At 44.6% G+C, this 20,060-nt stretch overlaps 1 protein-coding gene across 1 annotated transcript in view; it reads right to left on the bottom strand.

Annotated features, from left to right (window-relative positions):
• Positions 1-11,611, bottom strand: part of kcnj6 (potassium inwardly rectifying channel subfamily J member 6) — a 126,193-nt gene extending 114,582 nt beyond the window's left edge. The window contains exon 1 of the mRNA XM_080203254.1: positions 11,539-11,611. The gene's annotated coding sequence lies outside the window, so the exon portion shown is untranslated. The remainder of the gene's footprint in view (positions 1-11,538) is intronic.
• Between the last annotated feature and the right edge of the window lie 8,449 nt (positions 11,612-20,060).

Genomic DNA, 20,060 nt, shown 5'->3' with positions numbered 1-20,060 from the left:
AAATAATAAAAGAAAATCAGCTGCGCAGGAGGCGTCACTGATAATATTATGCAAGATCGGAACCCAAAGCTTCAAATAAGTTAAATTTTGTTTGGAAAATTCTAGAACAGCCTTCAGTAATGTAAACGATTAAATAACAAAAATAATTCACTGAAGCTTTCAGTTTAGCAACTATTAACTTGCCCATGATTACAGCAGCTACAGCATGACACAGTACATGATGGGCCGAATGGCCTCCTTCTGCACTGTATGATTCTATGGTTCTATTCTTCATGCTTTGACATTTTAAAACATGTGACATAATCTCCTATGGTATCACCAACTGACAAAAAAATATTTCCCTGCCTCTCTTGAAACATTCTCCCTAATTCTATCTCCCTTTCTCTCCATCTATTTCTTTATCTTCTATTGTTTTTACTCTTCTTCTCTTTCCTTCTCTCCTCTCCTGGGACTGGAAAATCCTGCCCTCAGTATTGGTGAAACCAACTTTACCTCTATTAAGTTAAATAAAAAGACCAATTAGCAACCCTTGAACTCTGATACTACGAGGCTTTTAACAGTGAGTTTGAATCTGTTCACACTTCTGAAGTTTCATTCATTCTCTCCTTTTTAGAATTTTGACCTTCTTGGGCTGGGTTTTCCCCTTTTTACCTCAGATCCTAGAGCACTGGTCCAGGAGTGGAGCATTGTGAGCTGAGGACAACACTTGGACCTGATAATATTGGTCGAATTCAAGCCTAGAGTGAAGAGCCATGTAAACAAGATCTGAAATAGGAGCAGGAGTAGGTCACTCAGCCCCTTGGGCCTACTTTTCTGTTTGGTAAGATAATGGCTGATCTGATTATGGCCTTAACTCAGTGGAATGAATTAATTCCTGTCTGCTCCCCATAATCTTTGACTCCCTTGTCAATCAATCACTCAGCTTTGAATATATTCAATGACCTAGCCTCCACTGCTTGCCTGTGGAGCAAGTCACACAGTTGTATCAAAGTCCAAGGAAGTTTCAAAGGAATGAAACTGGACGAATCACCTGACATTGACCCATGCATCAGAAATGCCAAAGGCAGACCCAGCACTGTTGGCCCTGCAGAGTTCTAATTACTATCATCTGGGGATTTATGCCAAAATTGGGAGAGCTGTCTCACAGATGACAGACTCTTCCAAAGATGTGCAGATTAGGTGGGTAGCCATGCTACATTGCCCTTCAGTGTCCCAAGATATGTAAATTAGATGAATTAGCCATGGTAAATGTGTGGGGTTACAGGGATAGAGTGGAGGCCTGGGTGAGATACTTGGTCAGAGAGTTGGTGCAGACTCAATGGGCCAAATAGCCTCTTCTGCACTCTCGGGATTCTATGATTCATGGTCTCTGTCACCTAAAAGGTCAAGGCAGCAGATGCATGGGACCACCACCAGTAACAAATTCTCTTCAAAGCCACGCACTATCCTGACTTGGAATTATATTTTCATTGTTTCTTCACTGTCACTGGGTCAAAGTGCTGGAACTCCCTCCCTAACAGCACAGTGGGCATACCGACACCACATGGACTGTGGTGGTTCAAGGAGGTGGCTCACCACCGCCTTCTCAAGGGCAATTAGGTATGGGCAAAATAAATGCCTGCCTCACCAGTGACATGCCATGAATGAAGTAAAAGCAGCTCAAGAATTAAATGTGGTCAATAAATGGCAGCTTCCTTAACCACTCTTTCATCCTGTGGATGAATAAAGAAAGGAAACAAAATGTGGAAAAAGATGACTTTTCTCAGAGATTAATCCCAGCAGTCCTTAGCATCTTTGTTCTGGGTTGAGCTAAGGATTGTGTGTTGCCTTGCCTGAAACAAGAGCTGGAACAAGCCAACATTCTTGACTCTGTGTAGGATAGTGATGTTGGTATGATAGAAAGCTGGCATTTTCTTTTTGTGAATTATCCAATTCTTCATATGATCATTATGTGCTGATGTTTATTATTATATATATTCAGTGACGTGGGTGAGGAACTGTCAGAATGGCTGTACTCTACAGAATCTTCTTTCCATTGAATATTATTGGTGACTTATGTGACTGATTGAATGAGATTTACTAAACAGTTTAATTTTAGATCTCATTTGTCAGTGGGATTGTGCTCAATGATTAGATTGGTTCCTGCTTCTGGGCAGATGTTTATGGAAGAACTACGATTGGTTGGAGAAATGGTGAATTGGAAGGGCAATGGTCTGATTGGGGAAGGGAAATGGACTCTTCAATTCTGACTATAGAGGCTCAAGATGTTTTGAAGATAAATCTCCAAGATGCACCTCAGCAACTTACCAAGGTTCCTTTGATGGCACCTTATAAATCCATGACCTCTACCACCTACAAGTACAAGGGCAGCAGATGGGAACACCGGCAAGTTCCTCTCTAAACCGCACACCACACTGACTTAGAAATATACCCATTCCTTCAGTGTTGGTCAGTCAAATGTTTTAAAAACCAGTACCTTTGACCAAACTGTTCTAATATCTCCTCTTGAGGCTCAGTGTTCAATATTTTTGATAATAAAAACATATGAACATAAGATCTAGATGCAGGACTAGGCTGCTTGGCCCCTTGAACCTGCTCTGCCATTCAATAATATTACCCACCCGCTCACCATAACCCTTAATTCTTTTACTGTTCAAAAAAATTATCTATTCTTGCCTTAAAAGCGTTCAATGAGAGAGCCTCAACTACTTCAGTGATAGAGAGTTCAACAGCTTCACAACTCTTTGTGTGAAGAAGTTCCTCCTTAACTCAGTCCTAAATCTACTCCCCTACATTCTGAGGCTATTTCCCCTAGTTCTGGTGTCACCCACCAGTGGAAACAACTTCTCTGCTTCTATCTTATCTATTCCCTTCGTAATTTTATGTTTCTGTAACATCCCCCCCATTCTTCTGAATTCCAATGAGTATAGCCAGAGTCTACTCAGTCTCTCCTCATAAGCCAACCCTCTCAACTCCAGAATCAACTCAGTGAATCACCAGCTCCAATGCTGGTATATGAATGCTCCTGTGAAGAGTGTTAGGATGTTTTACTATGTTGAAGATGCTTTACAGATGCAAGTTACTGATGTTGTAGTTATAAAATTCCAAAATATCCATTTTAGCCTTCTGAATTGAATGAGATCTAAACTGTTTATTAAATCTCATTCAATTTAGAGTCATACAGTGCAGAAAAGGCTCTTTGGCCCATCGAGTCTGTACTGACAATATCTACTATCTAATCCCATTTTCATGCACTTGTCCCATACACTTGAGCATTATGATATTTCAAGTGCTCATCCAAATATTTCTTAAAGGTTGTAAAATGCCCGGTCTCCACTACCTTCCCAAGCAGCGTATTCCAGATTCCTACAACCCTCTGAGTGAATTTCTTTTCTCTCAAATCCGGTCTGAATTTCCTGCCCCTTACCCTAAAACATGATTGACCCCTCAACCAAGGGGAACGGTCGCTCTCTACTCAACCTGTTCATGCCCCTCATAATCGTATGCACTTCAATCATGTCCCCCCTTAGTCTTCTCTGCTCTAAAGAAAACAATCCAAGCCTATCTAGTCTCTCCTAAAAGCTCAAATGCTCCATGTCAGGCAACATCTTGGTGAATTTCCTCTGTGTGGATTACTTCTAGTGCTACCACATCCTTATGATCACATTGCAGCGCTGAAAGTGTGCACATATTTTCTATTTCATGCTCATGGGTAATTCCTTGAGCAATGACTGTTCCAATATAGGCACTTACCTTCACTTATTACACAAATCAATCATTCTGTTCTGTAAACTGGAAGTACGAGGCACGAGCTACACTATTTGTTGTCAAGGGAGGGAGCTGCGAGATAACCCTGTCACCATGGCATTTCTGGGTAGCATCATAAACATGATCTTAATGCTACGTAACAACATTTTTAATAAATAATTAATAGCAATATTAATAATAAATTAATGACTGTTTCATTCTGAGTAATTTATCAGACAGATTTTGGTGAGCTTCAAGGTTGAAAGACGAGTGTTTCCCAAAGCTCATTAGAATTGTCGATTCAGTTACTGTCCTGTATTGCCTTTTTGCCTAATACTGACCAGACCAATGTTTAAAATAAAACAGGTATGAATTGCTCTTTCCATGTATTGTACTCTTCATGAAAATGGTGGTGGAGGTAAAATTGTAATCGAGATGAAAGCAGCACCACTTATGAAGTGTTTTCATTAGGTGGCTAATAACACTATTGTTAGACTTTGAGAGAAGGGATAGAAAGCAACACAGTACAAAACAAAAGGACCACTTGCTATATTTAGCACTCCACTGAAAGGAAATTTCTGAAAACACCTCAAATGCAATGAATTACATTGGAAAAAGTGACTGATGCTTTGTAGGCGACTTCAATGGTCATTTCACAGAATAAATTTAGACAATACTTTTGAATACTGAGAAAATGTTTAGATAGAAATCGTGCTCTGCATTCTCAGGTATGAGGTTCATTGATATTATCCATTCATATCTTAGAGCAAGAAACTAAATAATAGGAGCAGTATGAAATGTAATGACAATCTAGTGAAAAATTGATTTAAAACTAGAACAAGAACAAAATTCCTTGCATTTAAATAGTGCCTTATTCTGTCGTGGAAACATTTACAGTGGTTCATACTGTACATTACTTTTTAAGCACAGTAACTATTATGTAGTGAAACCTGCCATCCATTCTATTCCCACTACACTCCATAAATAACAATGAAGCAAATGGCTTGTTAATATATTTTGGTGGTGTTATTTGGGGCAACATTGGCCAGGTGATCAAGAGAATTCCCTGTTCTTCAAATAAGGTCATAAAATGATCTGATGCAAAGCTCAGCTTAACAGTGCCACTGAAAGTACAGCAAATGTTAGACTTAAACCTGAAGCACCAGCTTTGGGTCAAGATCCTGCAATTCCCTTCCTAACAGCACTATGATTATACTTACACAAATGGACAGTGGTGGTTCTATAAGGTGGCTCATTGTTACGTTTTCAAGGGCAGTTAGAGATAGTCAATAAATGTTGGCCTAACCAGTGATGTCCACGTCCCATGAAAGAATAAATAAAAATGAAGGCTTGCATTTATATGGCATCTTTTTGTAACCTCAAGACACCTCAGTGTGCTTCCATAGGACATAGGAGCAGAATTAGGCTATTTGGCCCATTTTGTCTGTTCCACCATTCAAGCATGGCTGATATTTTTCTCGTCCCTGCTCTGCTGCCTTTTCCCCATAACACCTGATCCCCTTATTAAGCAAGAACCTATCAATCTCTGTCTTAAAGACACTCATTGACATGGCCTCCACAACCTTCTGTGATAAAGGGTTCCACAGATTCACCACTCTCTGGCTGAAGAAATTCCTCCTCATCTCTGTTTTAAAGGATCACCCCGTTAGCCTGAATTTGTGCCCTCTGGTTCAGACCTAATAATGTGCTTTCTGAAAAGTAGGCACTGTTAAGCTTTTGGAAATGCAATAATTGCTTTGTGCACAGCAAGCTCCCACAAACAGCAATTTGACAATGACCATGTAACCTAATGTAATGATATTCGTTGAAGGGTAAATATTAGCCAGGACACCCGGAGAACTCTCCTACTCTTCCTCAAAACAACGTTGTGGAGTCGTTCATGTCCCTCTGAAAGATTCAAGTTTATTTATTAGTGTCATAGGTACGCTTACATTAACACTGCAATGAAGCTACTGTGAAAATCCCCTAGTCGCCACACTCGAGTGCCTGCTCAGCTTCACAGAGGAAGAATTTAGCATGGCTAATGCACCGAACCAGCACATCTTTCAGACCATGGGAGAAAATCAGAGCACTCAGAGAGGAAACACACATAGATGGGGGAGAACGCGCAGATTCCGCTCAGACAGTAATCCAAGCCAGGAATCAAAGCCGGGTATCTGGCGCTGTGACTCAGTGGTGCTAACCACTGTACCAGCATGTTGCCCATGGGCAGATGCTGGCATAGTGTCATCTTATTTTAAAAGGATGGCTCCTTCAACTGTGCATCCCTCCCTCAGTACTGCACTGGACTGTTAACGTAGGTTATTTGCTCAAAGATCTGCAATGGGACTTGAGCCCACAGCCCCTCTGACTCATAGATGAATGAACTGCCTCCGAGGTAAGCTGAAGCTTGTAAAATTTGGGATTGTGTAAGATGTCAGAAATAAAGTTAGTTGAATTACTCCATTTGACAACACAGCTTTTTACAAAACAGCTGTGCTGAAAAATGTTTTGCCGTCGTCTGTCCATATTGTTGAACAGAGATGAATCCTTCAGTCGGTGGCTCTTTATAATACATTGTTGTACAGTATGAACACTGCCCAATATAAACATCTGGCTCTGCTGAATGCTTGAGGTTCCAATCCATACTGGAAATCTCTATATGTAATGATGAGTGAAGATGACATTAAGTAGAGGCAAAAGAAGCAAAATTATAGCATTAGGCCAACTTTTCCAAAAACAACATTTTTGAGTCCACTATGTCACTTCAACAGCAGCCCCTCAATGTCCCAGTCAATGATGGACAGGCCTCTCTAAACTAGCAGAATTTACCACAATTAAAAGGGCAGATATCCTATTATACCTGATGCCCTTTCTCAAAGGAAAATGCTATGAATCCAAAGTTTAAAGCATTAAAGCTTTGAACCTAGTGGAGGTATGCTTTTTAAATTGCTATATCAGATCCATTTCTGGATCTTGTCTCTCCTGTTTCCTCATTTCCAGTCCTAAGGTGCTTTTTACAGCTGGAGTAAAGCTCCATTGGTGCTACCAGCTCTTCAGGATTTAGTCTATATACCCAATGTGGATCTAGACAGTCATCGAATCAGAGAATCCCTACAATATAGAAGGTGTGATTCGGCCCATCAAGACTGCAACGACAACAATCCCACCCTATCTCCATAACCCCCATATATTTACCCTGTTAATTCCCCTGAAACTAAGGTCAATTTAGCATGGCCAATCGACCTAACCCGCATACCTTTGGAATATGGGAGGAAACGAGAGCACCTGGAGGAAACCCATGCAGACAGTGGGAGAATGTGCAAACTCCACACAGATAGTGACCAAAGCTGGGAATCGAACCCGAGTCCTTGACACACTATTAACCATTGTGCCACTGTTCCAGGTGTTGACTTTGAAAATGGGAGTGGTTACCTCACCGGATCTGGTTCTTTCACATTTTCGACATACAACAGTTATTTTTGGTGAATTTGTGTGTGCTAGGTTTGATGAGAGATGGAAGATCTGCTCACTTTTTATATTCATTGGCTGCTCCCAGACCATGTGAAGTCAGATGGAGTGTAATTTGCATTTACATTGCCTTAGTCCTCAACTGCCAGAATAGCACCCTCTGCTGTAATAGTAAATTGACATATTACGGCCAGTTAATTAGCATTTCTCTGCTCTGGATCCATACCACTTGGAGTTTAGACAAGAGCACTCATCCAAAAAGATGCAGATGTTTCTGAGAACATATTTGTGGCATTGTTCTGGCAGTCATGCAATTGGGGCTTTGACAAAGAGGAAGCTGATGAGGAGCTGGAAGCCAGATTTATCCGAAAAGACTGTACCAATAAAAAAAACAATTTGAGTTTTCAGAACTGCAAAAATTCCAAAGGTGAAATCAAGAAATGTAAATCCAAATTGAAACTGCTAACCTTCCTTAAAGAGAATTGGTGCAACATTTGAGTTAAATTTCCTTTGTATGACTGAGTAAGAAGTGTAGAGCTGGGGATGCTTTTGGGAGTAAAGGGCTCTCACACACTCAAATCTGCAGGTTTTGAGCAGACATTCCAAGTTTCAGATTGATAGTGTAGGTCTACTTGATTGATTTTGAATAAAAGCTTAATGAGTGCTTTTAAGTTCATTGAAGCTCCTCCTCAGTGAAAACATCTGCATGAATTCATCATCAAATTACACTGACTTTACAGAACAGATGCTAATGTTTATGCTTCACAAGAGTTTCCTCCCAACCTTTCTCATTTAAAAAAGAAACAAAGAAAAAATACTGGAAAAACCCAGCCGGTGTGGTAGCATCAGTGGAATGAGAAACAGAGTTCATGTTTTGAGCCCAGTTTGACCCTTCATCAGATCTGGGGAAAGGTAGCAATGTGTTGGGTTTTATGCTGATGAAAAGGGGGAGAGGGGCAGGTGGAAGCAAAATGGAAGGTTGGAGATGGGGAGAGGGTAAATAACAAAGATGTCATGGAAAACGAAACAGAGGGAGTGGTAATGGTAGCATTAAAGATTTTTAAATTCATTCATGGGAGATGGATGTCACTGACCGGCTAGCATTTATTGCCCATCCCTAGTTGACCTTGTTCAGAGGGCAGTTGAGAGTCAACCACATTGCTGTGGCTCTGGAGTCACATGTAGGCCAGGCTGGGTAAGGGTGGCAGATTTCCTTCCCTAAAAGACATTCATGAACCAGATGGGTTTTTCCTGACAGTGGTTCCTGATCATCAGTAGATTCTTAATTCCAGATTTTTAAAAATTGAATTCAAATTCCACTGCCTACCATGGTACGATTTGAACCTAGGTCCCCAGAATGGTAGCACAGTGGTTAGCACTGCTGCTTCACAGCTCCAGGGTCCTGGGTTCGATTCCCAGCTCGGGTCACTGCCTGTGTGGAGTTTGCACATTCTCCTCGTGTCTGCGTGGGTTTCCTCCGGGTGCTCTGGTTTCCTCCCACAGTCTAAAGATGTGCAGGTTAGGCTGATTGGCCATGTAAAGAAATTGCCCCTTAGTTTTCAGGGATGCATAAGTTAGAGGGATTAGTAGGTATAATATGTAGGGATATGGGGGTAGGGCCTGGGTGGGATTGTGTTTGGTGCAGACTCGATGGGCCGAAGGGCCTCTTTCTGCACTGTAGGGTTCTATGATCTAACATTAACTGAGTTTCTGGATTAGTAAACTAGCGATAATACCACTTGGCCATCACCACTCCTTGAAATGCATGTTAATAGTGGATTAAAGGTTAGCCCTGTCTGCAAGCAAAATAGCAGAATGTATCAACAGCAGAAAAAGGGTCAGTGGTGTTTGAACGCAAAAACATGAGAACAAGATATGGGCTGGCACCTGAGGGATCAAAATAGCACGGGAAGGGGGCCAAAATAGCGGAGCGAACTCCGGTTCATTAGCGGTTTGAGCTTGCTGAACTCTTTCTACATATTATTCTATTTTATTCTTCTTTACATTCTTAGCTACATTCCCTGTCACCAGTCTACATGCAGGCTATATGCTGGCTTAAATCAAACCCTAAAACTATCAATTACGGTCAATAAATAATGCCCTTTCTTGTAGTACGTAACTGGAAACATTTCTAACCATTCAAATATCGACCAAAAGTTATTTTCTCCTAGATTTGATTTAAAATAAAATCTGCCTGTGAGGCAGATTGGGACAGGCGAATGAAGTCTTTGGAACGAAGCTAGCGATGGAGGAGCAGTACCGCTTTAATTTCTACAGTGAGTGGGCGTTGTCCAAACACACCACCATGTTTCTCGTCTTTTTGTTATATAATTCCTCACAGGGGTTTGATTTCTATCGACTTGAGTTACTTCCACCCGCCACTCTCTGCATCTTTACTCACCTGTCACAGCGCGCTTTGGTTATTCTGGGGAAGACAGCAGAGCCATGTCCATTCCAGGAACAGTCACACACTAACTCGGCTATCCGTCATGAACGAATCACCAGTCAGCCTTTGGAAAATTGACGGGGGCGAGTCATTCTGCGCGGGGTTCCTTTCTTTCTCAGGCAAGGAGCAATTGCAAGTTGCATGAATTATTGAAAAATATTGTGCATTATCCATGCTTTTCCTACATCCACTTCCACGCACCGTCTCGAAGGAACAGCTATCCACCAATTTGACATAGACTGACATACACACACACACTTTGTAATTGTAAAACTAATGTCATTGCGAGCCACGCTTGCTGTAACACAGCTTTGAAATTGTCAGCAAAACAGAAAAGCCATTGTGAAAAAATTAATCCAAATCTCACATCTTCCTTTGCAAAATGGCAATCTATTTGGGTATGCGATGTGTTTTCGGGTTTTGGGGTTAATGTTGAAAGCACGGCTCGTGGCAGTTTTGGGATTTTCGATGAAGTTCATATTTAAAGACGTCGGGGAAAGGGATCAGAGGAACTTTCAATGTTTGGGTAACAATTGCTTTATCGAATTCTTGGCAGCACTCCAGCCGAAATGTATAGCTCTCTCCCACCCCTCCAGTCTGAAACTGACCCGTTCATCTTCACGCCACCCCCAGACTGAAACTGACCCGTTCAATTTCACCCCCACCCCCGGACTGAAACTGACCCGTTCAATTTCACCCCCACCCCCAGACTGAAACTGACCCGTTCAATTTCACCCCCACCCCCGGACTGAAACTGACCCGTTCAATTTCACCCCCACCCCCGGACTGAAACTGACCCGTTCAATTTCACCCCCACCCCCAGACTGAAACTGACCCATTCATCTTCACCCTCCCCAGACTGAAACTGACCCATTCATCTTCACCCCCTCCAGACTGAAACTGACCCGTTCTGTTTCACCCCCACCCCCGGACTGAAACTGACCCATTCATCTTCACCCTCCCCAGACTGAAACTGACCCATTCATCTTCACCCCCCCCAGACTGAAACTGACCCGTTCAATTTCACCCCCACCCCCCCGACTGAAACTGATCCGTTCTGTTTCACACCCCCCAGATTGAAACTGATCCGTTAAGTTTCATCACCCCCTCCCCCCCAGACAGAAATTGACCAGTTCATTTTCACCCTCTCTGGACAGAAACCAACCCGTTCAGTTTCACCACCACCTCCCCACCTCCCGCCTCGCCATCCAGCCGCTCATTGCTGATCAGAAGGCGCTCTCCTTGGTGCTGATGCTGACACTGTAGCCATGGAGACACTAGGCAGTCTGACCAGAAATGGGAAGCTCTCCAGTGGGCTGTATGATCTGACAATACTTCTATCGGGCTCTGTCTGCATACATTAAACTCCACACGGTAATGTACATACATTATAATTAATAACTAGCCCCCCACTATCCCCATCTATAACCTCGGTTTACCCTAGATACTCCAGACTGTACTTAAGATTGGTAACTGACAAGAATCCAATTAACATTTTATAGGAGAAAAAAAATGAATAGCCTCAGCCTTTTGATATCACATCAGAAATGTTTCCCCCTTCCCCCTCTTCTCCCCCAACTTCTATCAGGAATCAACACTTTAATTTATCAGGGACCTCCTCATCCAAATAGTGCACGTTACAAATTATGGAACTTATTTTCCCACTCCCTGACATTTTACAATTTATCGATCTTCTATGTTCCTTGTTCATCCAGATTCCACCCCCCCGCCCCCCACAACGGTAAAACATTGCCAAGACACCGCAGGTAAACTATCTGTAGTGCAATGCAAAAAAAAAATACACATAGAAATCTCAGAGAGCGTTTTACCCAATCCCACACAACGTCGGAGTTCGAGAAACGTTAACGACTCACCGAGATGGGGGAAGATTCACATCACAGCCCAGGGTTGTTCAGTGACAGATCCGAGGACTTCTTTACATCATTGGCAGCCACAAGAGTTGGAACGAAAGAGGAATGGGGGGGGGGGGGGGGGGGCGGTGGGGGAGGTGGAAGGAATCGATGTATTTGCACAAGGAGAGAGAGAGAGAGTTGGGGGGAGAGTGGGTGGTGGGGGGATCCAACATCAAACGGAAAAGCAAACAGCGAGGAAAAGGAAAACTGCAACGCATCCAGAATGTCCACGTAAAGGAAACGTCAGCCAGAGCCGCGGATGGAATGAATTCTTGGGGAGTTGGATCTGGGCAGAATCCCAGCGAGCGAAGCAACCTGCGCACAAATGACTGAAGCACAGCGCCCTGTGCTGGAGCGACAGGGAAACGGATCCCCCACATTGAAAGAGAGCGGCAGATGGAGTTTCAATGTTGTTATGTCAGCTTTCTTAAAGGGGGAAAGACATCTTATTAGGCTGGCTGACATTTCCAGAAGGGGAATGACTTTTAAAGGAGAGGGGAGGAGATGGCCCAATCGTATTAAAAGTTGAAAGTTTATTTATTAGTGACACAAATTAACACCGCAATGAAGTTACCGTGTGAAAATCCCCTAGGATGTGTACCACTGCGCGTGGTGGAATTTAAATTCAATAAGAGCAGAAAAGCACAATTCATCATCACTTTCTTAAGGGTATCTTGGGATGGGCAGTAAATGCTAGCCTATTCTGGAACGTGCACATTCTATAAGTAGGGAGGCAATGACCTCGCAGTATTATCGCTATTGATCCAGAAACTCAACTAATGTTCTGAGGGCCTGGGTTCAAATCCCACATAACAGATGGTGGAATTTGAATTTTTTAAAGATCTGGATTTAAGAGTCCACTGGTGACCATGAAACCATTGCTGATTGCCAGAAAAACCCAACTGGTTCACTAATGTCCTTTAGGGAAGGAAATCTGCCATCCTAACTTGGCCTAGCCTACATGTGACTCCAGAGTCACAGCAATGTTGTTGACTATTAACTGCTCTCAGACAACTAGGAATGGGCAATAAATGCTGGCCAACAAAATAAATAAAAAACTGTAGCCTAGTGTTCACATAAAGTCACCCAACCATCCTTGACTTGGGAATATATTGCCATTCCTTCATTGTCCCTGAGTCAAAACCAATGGGCTGTATGGCCTCCTTCTGCACTGTAGTCCCTAACAGCACTGTGGGTGTACCTGGGTGCACTTCAGTGGCTCAAGAAGGTTGCACACCACCACCTTCTCAACATCAGTTAGAGATGGGCAATAAATGTTAGCCTCGCCAGAGATGCCCACATCGCATAAAATGGGTAACTAAACAAAACAGGTTTCATATACGGGAGTAGACCATTCCAGTCTTCCTGTCTAATCTGTCTTTCAATTAGATCATGATTGAGCTATAGTTCAATTCCATCTACCTGCCCACATGAATAAAAAACCTATCAGCCTCAGTTTAGAAAATTTCAACTCAACATTCAACCTCAAGAGCTCTTTTTTGGGTGGGTGGTCGGAGGGTGTTGGTGAGAGTTCCCAAAATTCATTACCTTCTTGATGTCACCTCTGAATGGCCTCACTCTGATTGAAGGGTTTCCTCCCTTTGCTCTGGATTTCTTAATGGGTTTGCAAGAACAATCCCATGCTTGGTTGGTGGTCATTGTACGTTTCTGATTGAAGATAAAAGTCAAGTTTGCCAACCTATGCACCATAGAAACATACAGCACAGAAGGAGGCCTTTTGGCCCATCATGTTGGCACTGGCTCTGTGAAGGAATGATCTGATTAGTGCCGGATCCCTGCTGCTAAAAGTTCTCATTTTCAAGTATGTAAATAATTCCTTCTTGAAAGCTATTATTCAATCTGGTTCCATCATCTTTCTATGAGGTGGAGATGCTGGCATAGGACTGTGGTGGGCACAGTAAGAATTCCACTACCTTCTTACTGTGCCCACCATCTTTCCAGACAGTGCCAGCTTGATCGTAACAACCGTATCTGAGTGCACCAATCGATTTTAATCTTTTATTGAACAATAGTTATCCAATCAGAGCCAATGCTTTGCAGAAAATGGAGCTTATGTGCAACTGTTGATTTGTTAAGTGTCAAATCCAGGCAAATGGAGAGTATTACACCACGCTGCTGACTTTTGCCTTTTGATGGTGGACTGGCTTTGAGGTGTCAGGATTCACCACAGAGTTCCCAGCCTCTGACCTGCTCTTGTAGCCACAGCCTTTATATGATTGCTCCAATTAAGTTTCTGGTCAATGGTAACCCCTGGGATGTTGATGGAGGAAGGAATAATGATAATGCTGTCTCATGTTAAGGGAGATGGTTAGATTCCATTTTGTTGGAGATGGTCTTTGCTTGATACCTGTGTGATGTGACTGTTACTTGCCACTTATCAGGCCCAGCCTGAATATTGTCCTGGTCTTGTTGCATATTAACATGAATTGTTTCAGTATCAGAGGAGTTGCAAATGGCACTGAACGCCAGGCAATCGAAAGTGACTATCCCCCCTTATGACCTTATGATAGAGGGATCATTGATACAACAACTGACGATGTCTGGGACTTGGACACTATTTTGAGAAACTCCTGCAGTGATGCCCAGAAGCTAAGATGATTGACATTAAATAATTTTCCTTTCTGTTAAGTGTGACTCTAAGCAGTGGAGAGTTTTCCCCCGAGTCCCCTGAGGACCAGTCATTTAAAACTGAGATGCATAGAAATTTCTTCTCACAAAGGGTGGTGAATCTCTGGAACTCTTTACCCCAAAGTGTCATGGAGACTGGATCAGTAGAAGTCTTTAAAATGGGGGTGGATAAATAATTGGTAGATCGGGGATTAGAGGGTCATGGGAAAACAGCACAGAAAATAAACTGAGGCCGGAATAGATCAGCCATAATCATATAGAACATAGAACATAGAACATAGAACATTACAGCGCAGAACAGGCCCTTCGGCCCACGATGTTGCGCCGACCAGTTACAAAAACAATGACCCACTAGCCTATACCAATCCCTTTTCGTCCATAAACCTATCCAGAGATCTCTTAAACGCCCCCAAACTAGACGCATTTACAACTGCAGCAGGCAGGGCATTCCAATCCCTCACCACCCGCTGGGTAAAGAACCTACCCCTGACATCCGTCCTGTAGCTACCCCCCCTTAATTTAAAGCCATGCCCCCTCGTGCTAGCTTTCTCCATCCGAGGAAAAAGGCTATCACTATCCACCCTATCTAAACCTCTAATCATCTTATATGTTTCAATAAGATCCCCTCTTAGCCGCCTTCTTTCCAACGAAAACAACCCTAGATCCCTCAGTCTCTCCTCATAGGACCTCCCCACCATACCAGGCAACATCCTAGTAAACCTCCTCTGCACCCTCTCCAACGCCTCCACATCCTTCTTGTAATGCGGGGACCAGAACTGCACACAGTACTCCAAGTGCGGCCGCACTAGAGTAGTGTACAGTTGCAACATTACACTGCGACTCCTAAATTCAATCCCCCTACCAATAAACGCCAAGACACCGTATGCCTTCTTGACAACCTTATCTACTTGATTCCCAACTTTCAGGGATCTATGTACACACACACCTAGATCCCTCTGTTCATCCACACTATTCAAAGTCCTCCCGTTAGCCCTATACTCGACACATCTGTTGCTCCTACCAAAGTGAATTACCTCACACTTCTCCGCATTAAATTCCATCCGCCACCTCTCGGCCCAGCTCTGCAACCTATCTAAGTCTCCCTGCAGACTATGACACCCTTCCTCACAATCTACCACACCTCCAACTTTGGTGTCATCAGCAAATTTACTAATCCACCCAACTATACCCTCATCCAGATCATTAATAAAAATTACAAACAACAGTGGCCCCAAAACAGATCCCTGAGGCACACCACTCGTAACTGCACTCCATGATGAATATTTACCATCCACCACCACCCTCTGTCTCCTATCTGATAGCGGCAGGGCAGGCGTGAAGGGTCGGGTGACCCACTCCTGCTTCTATTTCTTGTGTTTTTGTGAATCACATTGATTGAAGTTTTGTTAAGGCTCCACATTCTGCCAAATGTGGCCTTGATATCAAGGGCAGTCGCTCTCACCTCACTTCTGCAGTTCAGCTCTTTTGTCCATGTTTGAATCAAGGCTGTAATAAGGTCAGGACCTCATTACAGACCCCGGCAAAACCCTAACTGAGGGTCTGTAAGAAGAGCTTTTCTGTGTGAGTGTTGCTCAACAGCACTGTCAACAACATCTTCTGTCGCTTTACTGATGATTGAGAGTAAACTGATGGGGCAGTAATTAGCCAGGTTGGATTTATGCTACTTTTTGTAGACAGGATATACCTGGTCAATTTTCTACATGGCAGTTAGATACTAGTGTTGTAGCTGTATTGGAAACAGTTTCTTGGGGACAAAGCAAGTTCCAGAGTTCAAGTCTTCAGTGCTGCTGTCAAGATGCTGCCAGGGCCAATAGCTTTTTCAGTACCTGGTACCTTGAACTGTTTCTTAATCCCATGTTCCTGAGAGAGCTCCACTCAGTGTAGTTCCTCCGCAACTGCAGCCAGGCCTCATGGTAAAAATGAGGAATTGGGGAGGGGTTCGGGTTAGTGTGGTAGCCTTCCCAGCTTCCTCTCCACTTCTGTACTTGCCTGAAGAGCTAAGTGTCAGTGAGCGCTCAATTGTCCTTTTAATTAAACCCCTTTCTTTGACTGGCTGGACTCATCAGTCCTCCCACCCAAGTTGGTCAGACACTCTGGAAGAGATGGCAATCGGTTTGCACAGAGAAAGAACAATGTTGTTCAGGCAAACTGCTTCTAAACCCTAAAATGATCCCACCTATGTAACAGGGACCAAAGTGGTAAGATTCTGCCCCGGTCCCAGCTGAACAGTACTGAGTAGGGGGCTACTGTACTGTTAGGCAAGCCATCTCAGTAGGATGGCACAGTGGCACAGTAGCTGGCACTGCTGCCTCACAGCATCAGGGACCTGGGTTTGAGTCCTGGTTTGGGTCACTGTCTGTGTGGAGTTTGCACATTCGACCTGTGTCTGCGTGGGTTTCCTCCAGGTGCTCTGGTTTCCATCCACAGTCCAAAGATGTGCAGGTTAGGTAGATTGGCCATGCTAAATTGCCACTTAATGTGGGGGGACTAGCAAGGGTGAATGCATGGGCTTATGGGGATAGGCCTGGATGGGATTGTGGTCGGTGCAGACTCAATGGGCTGAATGGCCTCCTTCCTGCACAGTAGGACTTTATGATTCAGCTCTAAGGAAGAGTCATCCAGACTCGAAATGATGGCTCTATTCTGCCTCCACAGATGTTGTCAGACCTGCCGAGTTTCTCCAGCATTTTATGTTTTTGTTTTGGATTCCAACAGCTGCAGTATTTTGTCTTTATCATAGGGCCATTCTTTGGGTTGCTAATTAATACACTGTCAGTCTATTTGGGCCAAAATAAAATATCCCACAGCAGATGTTCATTCTCAGTGAAGCTATTCTTAGGTGCCTGGAAGGCAATAAAAGTCATCCACGTAGTGTGGAACAAGACTTACGTGTCGGCCAGCGATGACGCGTTGTTTCCTTGAATGGCATTAGTGAACCAATTAGGTATTTATAACTAACTCGAGCTGTCAAGTTGTTGCCTGCTGCTAACTCACAAATTCACTCACTATTGGCCAGTGTAGGTTTGAATTCATGATCTGATGGATAGCTTGGCAACTACAGTAACCCAGTAACCACCAGCATACTCTCACCAACCAACTCCAACAGAATTTCTCTCTGTGTCCTGTACTCACTGTACTAATTAACTAGCTTCTCACATTGAATAATTTTAAATAATTCTCACAGCTACCCATTTTCCTGTTCTGTACTTTTTTCTGTTTATTCAGATGACTTCTATCCCTGCTATTCAAAATACAATTTTGATAAAAGGTTTACCTTTTAAGTTCTCAGATGATATGAGTGGAGAACAGTGTGGTAAATGGTGTGTCCCACTATAAAGGTGACCTAAAAGACTGAAATACTGGCACCCCCCCAACATTCTGCCCCCAACACCTATTCCCACCCTCAGAAACATTGGGGGTGGTTCTCCCGAAAGTACTGAATTGGCAAGAAAACCGATGTAAATCATGACTGTTTGTTCAGTTCAATTTCAGACCTGAATCCCCCCACACTCTGTGCAACTCATAGTTCCCAGTCGTGACTCTCATGAAAAACCCGGGGGGAGTGGGGCCTAGTTGCACCCACAGTTCTGGAACTCTGCTGAATCATTGACCAGCCCAGGACACTGGTGCTGTGGCCTCTCCAGCGCCCCCCAAATGGTCCAATCGCGGCACCCACATGCATTCCCGGGCCAACCATGACCCCTCCCCCCCCGCCCGAGAGTGCCACAATCTCCAACACCCTCCAGCAGTGTGATCCCCAACACCCCATTCTGGCAGACCCCCCTGCTGGCTCCCCTGGGAGGCAGATGCCGCGGTAGACCACGCTCCCCAGGTGGCAGACACCCCCAGCAGACCACTCACCCCCAGCCAAGGTACCTCACAAGAGGTTATTGCAGAAGGTCAGGGGACATGGAGTTGGGGGTAGGGTGTTAGCGTGGATAGAGGATTGGTTGTCAAATAGGAGGCAGAGAGTGGGGGTCAATGGGTGCTATTCGGATTGGCGGTTGGTGACTAGTGGGGTGCCCCAGGGGTCGGTGCTGGGGCCTCAGCTGTTTACCATTTATATAGATGATCTGGAGGAGGGAACCGAGTGCAGGGTGTCGAAATTTGCTGATGACACCAAGATTGGGGGAAAGGCAAATTGTGCGGAGGGTGTGGAGAGTCTGCAGAAGGATCTAGATAGGCTGGGCGAATGGGCCAGGAAATGGCAAATGGAATTTAATGTTGGCAAGTGTGAGGTGGTCCACTTTGGTAGGAAGAATGGTAGGAAGGACTATTACTTACGTGGCGAAAAACTGCAGCAGGCGACGGTGCAGAGGGACCTCGGGGTCCTTGTGCATGAGTCGCAAAAACCCAGCTTGCAGGTGCAGCAGGTGGTCAGGAAGGCGAATGGGATGCTGGCCTTCATAGCGAGGGGGATTGAATATAAAAGTAGGGAGGTCTTGCTGCAGCTGTATAGGGCATTGGTGAGGCCGCAGCTGGAGTACTGTGTGCAGTTTTGGGCGCCGCACCTGCGCAAGGATATTTTGGCCCTGGAGGGAGTGCAGAGGAGGTTTACTAGGCTGATACCGGAGTTGAGGGGATTGAGCTATGAGGAGAGGCTGAATAGATTAGGCTTGTACTCGTTAGAGTTTAGAAGAATGAGGGGAGATCTCATTGAGACATATAAGATGATGAATGGGATGGATAGGATAGAGGTGGAGAGACTCTTCCCGCTCAGAAAGGACAGTAGGACTAGGGGGCACAGCCTCAAGATAAAGGGGGGGCGGTTTAGAACGGAGTTGAGGAGGAACTTCTTCACTCAAAGGGTGGTGAATCTCTGGAATTCTCTGCCCGTTGAAGTGGTGGAGGCTGCCTCGCTAAATATTTTTAAGACGCGGGTTGATGGGTTCTTGATAAGAGAGGGGATTAAGGGTTATGGGGAGAGGGCGGGAAAGTGGAACTGAGCCATGACAGATCAGCCATGATCTTATTGAATGGCGGGGCAGGCTCGAAGGGCTAGATGGCCTACTCCTGCTCCTATTTCTTATGTTCTTATGTTCTTATGATCGCTAGCCTCCCTCCAGCTCAGACCGATGCCAATGCAGAGTGACAGCAGGATCCCCCACCCCCACTAATGGTCCCCATGGTCCTGCCCACAACATACCCACCCATGACCCTGCTCATAATAGGTCCCACCCCTTGACCCCACCCTTCTCCAGGTCCCACCCCTTAGGCCCTGCCCCCTTATCCCTGCCCTTGTCCCCATATCCCCATCCCCTTGTCCCCTAGGTGCCGCTCCTTGAACCTGCCCTCTTGGTACTGCCCGATGCCCAGTGGGAAGTGCCAAAGTGAACCCTGGGCATGGGCAATTTACCCCTTGTTCAGTGTCAGGGTGCCCATGTCCAGGGGGCACCACCCCTCCACCACCCAACCCCTTGGCCCCCCCTTCACTCCGGCGGGGTCTGCTGCTAGTTCCCCACAAGTAGGGAGCTACTCTAAATCCTGCCGGAGAGAAATGTTCTTGGTGGGTGGGAGATGCCGTTGATCCTGGAGAATTCTGTGCCGGACCTGATAATGACATTTAAAAAGATGTAAGTAACTTACCTCCCTGCCAGTTCCCAGCACGGTCCTGACTGTGCCTGTTCTCAGTCTGGATGCGCATGCATTGGAAACATGTGTACAAATCCTGCAAAATGGCCGACATGTGATTTTTCCCATCCTGAAGCAGCAAAAAACGTGAGCGTCTGGATGGGAGAGTGGCCCCATTGTTTCTGTCACTTAGGGCTCTGTAAATTTCAGCCCATTGAGTCCATTGCCCCACAAGGCAGGGA

The sequence above is a fragment of the Carcharhinus amblyrhynchos genome, chromosome 15, assembly GCF_965287045.1.
Source record: "Carcharhinus amblyrhynchos chromosome 15, sCarAmb.v2.hapA, whole genome shotgun sequence".
NCBI lineage: Eukaryota > Metazoa > Chordata > Chondrichthyes > Carcharhiniformes > Carcharhinidae > Carcharhinus > Carcharhinus amblyrhynchos.
Note: the sequence above shows the minus strand (reverse complement) of the source record. Positions and strands in the feature narration are given on the sequence as shown.